Consider the following 6934-nt stretch of genomic DNA (forward strand, 5'->3'; position numbering starts at 1 on the left):
CAATGGGAGTTGGAGAAAAGTTTGGATAATTGAGTTTTTGTTTTGGGTAATAAATGTTGTTTACCGATTTTGAGTGAATAGTTTACTAGATATAAAACAAATTGCATTTTCTTCAATGATCAAAATGAAACTCATGTTTTCAACTTAAAAGATAGTAGCAAATAATGATTTCCCTAAATCAGTTTATGATTTGATATGCAGATTATTTATGAATAGAATGTGCTATTTATGATATAGTCCTTGCTGAACATTCTTGATATGCAAATTACTTGCTGAACATTGAATTCACCTTTTAAATCAGTTACGTACAGTTTTACTGCTAACAAAATGCTTCTATCCGGATCTTCAAAAGCTGCCATTTCCAAAGTTTGGATTGTGATGAGAAAGAGTCTTTAAAATGTATAATAATAATAATTTCTTGGTAAATGGAATTATGGAATTTCTTTGGTTTAATTAAACAAACAAATTGATAACTAACGTACCTTACACTCTTTGCAACAATTTTTTTCTTTTAAAATTGATTTTATTAGTCAAATCTCTCTTATATTTAAGAGATTTTAAATAATCCTGCGCATCGCGCGGGTTAAACACTAGTATATATAATAGACGAAGCCTTTTAAGGAGGTGTTGACACGTTTACAATTAAAGAGCGATAAATAATATTGCTTCGTAACGTTACCACACCGTTTGATAGCCTCTCAGTATAAAAGGAAAAATAACCGGTTAAATATCTTCCAAAAAAAAAAAAACACGCAGATACAGAGAGAGAAGGAGAGACTTCGTAAGCCCTCAACGTCTGTTCCCTCGCCAGACTTAGAGCACCGGAACTGCGACCACATAAAGAAAGAAAATTCAAACATTAAAACCGCCAAATAGAACGTGGAGAGAGAACGATAGAGAGACAGAAATTTGGTCAGGCATAGAAAATGGAGGGAGAAAAAATCTGAGAAGACAATCACGCTTCTGCCTCCGTCAAACCCCGTACCCTCCACCGGTATAGTTTTTAATTTTTGGTTCTTTAAATTTGGTGTCAAATATGATTTAGGTCTGGGTATTTTGGTTAGATTGGATTGAATTCAGGTTTTGGCCTAGGTTCGGTTTTGAGTGAGGAATTTGGTTTATAATGGTTTTTAATATCAGTTATTTGGTTTTTCTTTGGGATATTTGGGTTCAATTCGTTTTGGCTATATGTCTTTACTCTTCAGATCTTTATGGATCAATTTGGTGCTGCATCTCAACAAGAATGTTATCATCCGCTATTTCCGTTTCCTTCAACAAAAACGAGCAAAAAAAAGGAAATTCTTCCCTCTTCACGCTCTGTTCGTTTCGTTTCTGCAACTCCATATACACAAGGTCAGTATAACATTGTTAATTTTCCTGTTTCGAATACTCTTTCTGTGTAGTTTACCACATTTGGCCCACTTTCTTTCCATTTGCATGTTCCGTTCCAAACCAACAGACATAGGAAGAAGAAAATCTAAAATCGCAAACCAATTTTGCGTCTTCAGAAATTGAAAAGAACCCTCCTTTTTTATCAGCATCTCTTACAATCTGACCCATTTTGCAACTATCAAATTTTCCAAAAAAATGCGTTTGTGTTTGATCTTTCATTGAACGAATATTGGTTCTTGGCTTAGATTTTATTCGACAATGAATTGGGCCACAATAGATTTTTTTGGTAAGCTCATATAAATATTCAAATCTTGCAATATATGTTTCGTTGCTTGCTATTGTGTCTATGATGTTACTAAATTGGACTCGATTTGAATTTTTGGGTTTCTTTGAACACAGATAAAAGTTGCACTGATCTACATATCTGTTTTTATTGCATTCCACATGTTTGATGAAATCCCTCTTAGACTTAATATGTGATGTTTGGGTTCAATTTTTCCCACCTCATACTGTGATAAATCTACATAATTTATTCATTTATGAACAATGAATATGAACAAAAATTTAGAAGAATGAAGTCTAGAAGATATCAGCATGGTGGATAAAATGAATTATGAATCAAATGTGATGCAATTGGTAATATTACATACTATGTACATAGTTTTTTTCATAGCTATGTGATGGTGTGCTTATTTATTCTAGACAGTGTTGCACCACAATTTCGGAATAAGCAACTGTCCTCCAAGAACTTCTCAGGCATTTTCTACTCAAACATCAACTCAACTGTATGTAATTGATGGTCTTTACGTTAGAAATATTGTTCTAATGGTAATGGTAACTACATTTTAGTTACATGCTTACAAATTGTTTGATAAAATTATAATGTTGCTTTTATTTTGAAATTTCATTTTATATTGTTCATTATACTTTAGGCCAAATTGGAACTCTGCATAAGACTAGAAGATTAACACAAACCATTTAAGAGGAAGGCAGATCAAGATCAATCTCAAAGAAAATAACCCATTTGGCTGGTCATGGATTCAGCTGTGGAAAGAAATAAGCATAAGCCTTAATCTTCCAATCCAAAAGGAAAGTTATGAGAGATTGACTTTCAAAATATGGAACATGATATATTTTTCCCATGACTCCTGTTTTGTTTGTTCAATTGACAAAAGCATTCTTATTTTTCCTTATACTATGCATGAAAGTCTTTGGTAGCTCTGTTTTGTGACATGAATTGGTACTATCTATGCTGGGTTACTTTTATGCTCCTCATTGTGCTTAGGAAGTAATAAATTGCTGCATTTCTGTTTATTTTGATGTTTGTTAGTTTAGATAAACTTGGAATAAGATTAGGGAAAGGCACCCAGTTGTTAATTAGAGGGCTTTGGTTTGTTTTTCTGCTGCTATTTGCAAGCATGCCATCATTTGTTGGCTAACTCTTACGGATAGACTTCCCACTCCTAACAGGGTTGGTAAATGGGGATAAGTCTGACGTTGTATGTGTGTTCTACAGGAGAAAGCAAGAGTCTAGAGATTACATATTTTATGACTATTCATCTAAAAAAAAAAAACTTTAGGCCAAATTAGTTAATTGCAAAATGATCAAATGTATGGGAAAAAGTCTTCCCTAGAAAATTGTAGAGAGCCCTTTCAACTCTATGCACTACTTGGCAAAACCGGGAAATTTCTAAAGCCAAAAAAACTAAGGTACCGAATTGCTTTAGGCAAAGCAAAAATTGACTAAAAGCCAAAAGCACTTTTGCTTTGTTCATGAACTAATCTATGATCCTCTTGCAACAAACCTTGCATATGACCTAAGATGGTTTCAAATTTCTGTCTACCCCAAATATTAAGTTTTCTTGATTCTGAGGTATTTCAATTGTGATTGGTGATGACTGTAAATGAGAGTTTCAATTTCAAATGGTGTTTTTATATGGTTTGTTGTCTCTTACATTTTATCCCACCAGTGATTGTAATGTTTGAGTTGCTATAGTAGTAAATTACCTATAATCATTATTTAATATTTTGTTGAATTATTATATACAAAATAGAGCATAAAACGTTACTTTATGTAGTTAAATTTAAGTTTGGTATTGATAAACGTTAAAAATTTGTAATGGTTCATTTATATAAACCTGCCATCTTTTCTGAATTTTAGACAATTATACTTAATTACCTGGCACACAATCTCATGTTTTATAGGATCTCAGTTTCTAGCATCTCATTTATGTTGACTCTTCTCAGGAATTTTGTATTTACAATGACATATTTTCCCCCACATGTTAATGCAAATCAGTCATCCTTGACTTATAAGACCTTCAGCTACTATTTGAGAAGAGCTACTAAATTAAATTGAAAGGTCAAGAAAACTTAATTTCGCTTTGTATCTATTATTTAATTTGTAACTCTTGAAGCATATGGGAATTCTAAGTGTTTTTGTGCTCTCAACCACAAATAGCTTGAGAAACTTTTTGAAAACAGACAAATTCAAGATTGGGTGAGTGCAGGTGCTATTGGTGCCTTCAAAGTCTATTAACGTATAGAAGTGTTGGTTAATAGGATTGATATCCAGTAGTATTGGCTCAATGTATTGAATTCTTTGTCCTCTGTTGGTAGGCAGGGGCTTCTGTTTGGTCCTGTATGCATCGAACCTTTTATTGTGTTTGTGTCCTGTCTCCTTTGTATCTAACTTATGTTTTGTTTTGTGCTTTATCAAAGTTACCAGTTTACAGTATATAGTAAGGGATGTGGTGGACATGCAACCAGTTTGACCAATGTGTTGGAAGACTGTTTTTTGAAACTTTAGCTTTAGGCTCAGTAATTAAGCAATCTTCGCTTAAAAAATCGTTCAAACAGCATTACACATTGTGCTTGAAATTTTAGCTTCACAATCAACCACTACGGTGAGCACGGTAATTTAATATATAGTTAGACAATCAATATAAATTTTTTTNTAATTTTTTTTTTTAGGTTTGTTTTTTTTTTTTTTTTTTTTTTTTTTTTTTTTTTTTTTTATTTTTTTATTTTTTTATTCTTTAAGGGGTAATAACTTGGGCTTAATCACAAACATTAAGAAAGATCTCTTTGATTTCAAATTTGAATATGTTCCTTCATATCCTCGCACGAATTATGATACCTCAAATTAATACTTTCCCTTGACTTTTTATTTCATAAATTTGTAACCATTTTTTGGTTTTAAACTTTTTTGTTGTCAAATGTTCTATAGTCTCATGGTTTAATTCGTTGTGGTTCCTAGGAATGGTAGATTGGTGTTCCAAATTGTCAGCTTATAGATTTTATAGGAAAAAAAATGATTTTAAGAGATGAAATCTTGATTACATTACTGCAGGCCAAAATTGGTAGGTTTCAGATTTGGTGCGTTTCAAGTTTATATGTGGTGTTAAGTTATTTACTTAGGTTAGTTTGTTTATGTGAATCTCCTTATTTTTGTAGGTTCTTACTTTGAGCAAATTAGTAAATGCTTTAGATATATTTACTTTTGCAGATTATTAGAGAGATCAGTAAACAACGGATAATTAGGCCAAAACCGCATAACTCCGCACCCCAAAGTGTACTTACCCAACACATGGTTCAAGCATAATTTTTATATTTACATTTAAATTTATTTACCACTTCACTAGGATGAACTTTTTACTTTACATTATATTTACATTTGAAATTTTAAAGGTATTTCTATTGTCTATGCAAGGTAAGGAAAGGACTACATACTTTTTCTTAGTATCATGCATCTTGGAAATGTTTATTTTGTTAGTGAAAAAATGGGCTTAGATGAGTAGTTGGGTAGTTTCAAGGTAAAGTTTAATATGACATATCAAGTCTTATGTCATCATGTAATCATTAGTCTTTCACCATTGCATAAACCAAAGATTTTGTCATCCACTATCATGCACATTAAATTAAGCAAGTTTTATTTAGATTGGGAGATGATGAGATATTCTTGAGGTTGGTTTGTATTTTTATAATTAAAATTGTCTTATCAAATTTAATGCTAAATTTGATATCTAAATAGCTTTGATTTTTTTTTTCCTATATGTGAAACGAACAACAATCTTGCTTCTCCACCAATTTGCTTGCAAGGAAGGACGATCACACTATTCTCTCTCTCTCTTTTTTTTTTTTTTTCTTTAATTGCTAGAAATATTTTTCTCTCCATCACAACAGATGTTACAGTTTTAGTTTTTTTTAGAATAAGCCTAAAAGAGAATCTACTTGTAAGATAACACATATTTTTATGGATAGCATATGGAGTGTAATATGCATTTTAAATTTGAAATTCATACCAAGTACTATTTTTCAAAATTTATAAATTCAATTGCATTCACTACATACTTATTTAATTAAATTTATTTAAGTAAGACTTTTGAAACAAAATGTTTTCTCCAAATATTTACCTAAAATTATTTGAATATATTTGCTTTCTTGGATTCTAATTATTTTTATATACAAAAATTTATTTGTGGACTCTTACAAAATTTTCATTATTTTTATTTTTATTTTGTTAAAAATAGATTTTTTTTTTCGAAAATTCGAAAATACATGTACTTATGTAATTCTTGTGCATTTGCACGGGTTTAAAAGCTAATTTATAATAAAGAGAGACACTCAGAACTCACAAACACTCACATTTTACTTTTAGAGTCGGATATACATAAAAAGTCAGATAGAGAATAGAGATGAGATGAGATTCATGAGAGAAAGGGAGAGTGATTTGTGTTGTTTATTAGTTTTGGGATGAGCTGATCTATGTTGTTTGATTTTGGGCTAAATTGATTTGTGATCAGAGTGTGCAAAATTTAAGCCAAGTTGTGAAAAAAATATTTTTAAGGGTAATTAAATTAATAATATGTATATATATATATAAATATTTATTGAACCTCCTGAATTACAAGTGCAGCCGCCCTTGGAGAAATATGTTGTATATATATATACACACACTGAGGTGTAAAATTCTGAGACTTCAAAAGTTTATGTGGCAAAACAGTGTAGATAAACCAAAAATCAATTTATTTGAGAATGAACAACCACAAGCCAAACATATTTCCTTATTTGAAGTTTGGAATATACTTTTATATTCTAAATTTGAAATGGATTTCCTTTCTTGGCAAAGCCTTTTCATGTATATTATTCTCAGAACATTACTCCTAGTTCTTCCAATAAATAGACGGATTGAGATCTTCTAAAGTTCTTAGGGTATTTTACCATGTAGAGTTCTTTTAATCTTAACATTTCATTTATATTAATAAAAAGGTCCAGATTTTGTCATATCATTAATTCACTAACAAATCTACAAAAATAATGATTTAAAAAAAAGAACTATTCATAAATGATAGTTATTACCTTAAAAGTGAAAGAATTGATAGTGGCTATGGCATTGCAGCATTAAATGCAAAAGAAATTTGCTTATTTAAAAAATTGATTATTATGCACATAGACCGTGAAGCATATATATATATATATGTATGTATGTATGTATATATATGATATATGAATGGCAGAGACACCTGAGTTTTTATTCCAA

The 6934-nt window shown here is 30.7% G+C and overlaps 1 long non-coding RNA gene across 3 annotated transcripts; it reads left to right on the forward strand.

Moving 5' to 3' along the window:
- The first annotated feature begins 506 nt into the window (after window positions 1-506).
- On the forward strand, window positions 507-2706 carry LOC111992104 (uncharacterized). 3 transcript variants are annotated; one of them, XR_010632589.1, is made up of 4 exons: window positions 507-994; window positions 1206-1353; window positions 2095-2220; window positions 2325-2706. It is a non-coding gene; the product is annotated as an uncharacterized LOC111992104 (long non-coding RNA). The 3 variants fall into 3 exon arrangements; XR_002880804.2 differs by having other exon boundaries at window positions 517-994; window positions 2095-2177; XR_002880803.2 differs by having other exon boundaries at window positions 578-994; window positions 2095-2706.
- The last annotated feature ends 4228 nt before the right edge of the window (window positions 2707-6934 follow it).

The sequence above is a fragment of the Quercus suber genome, unplaced genomic scaffold, assembly GCF_002906115.3.
Source record: "Quercus suber isolate HL8 unplaced genomic scaffold, Cork oak 2.0 scaffold_301, whole genome shotgun sequence".
NCBI lineage: Eukaryota > Viridiplantae > Streptophyta > Magnoliopsida > Fagales > Fagaceae > Quercus > Quercus suber.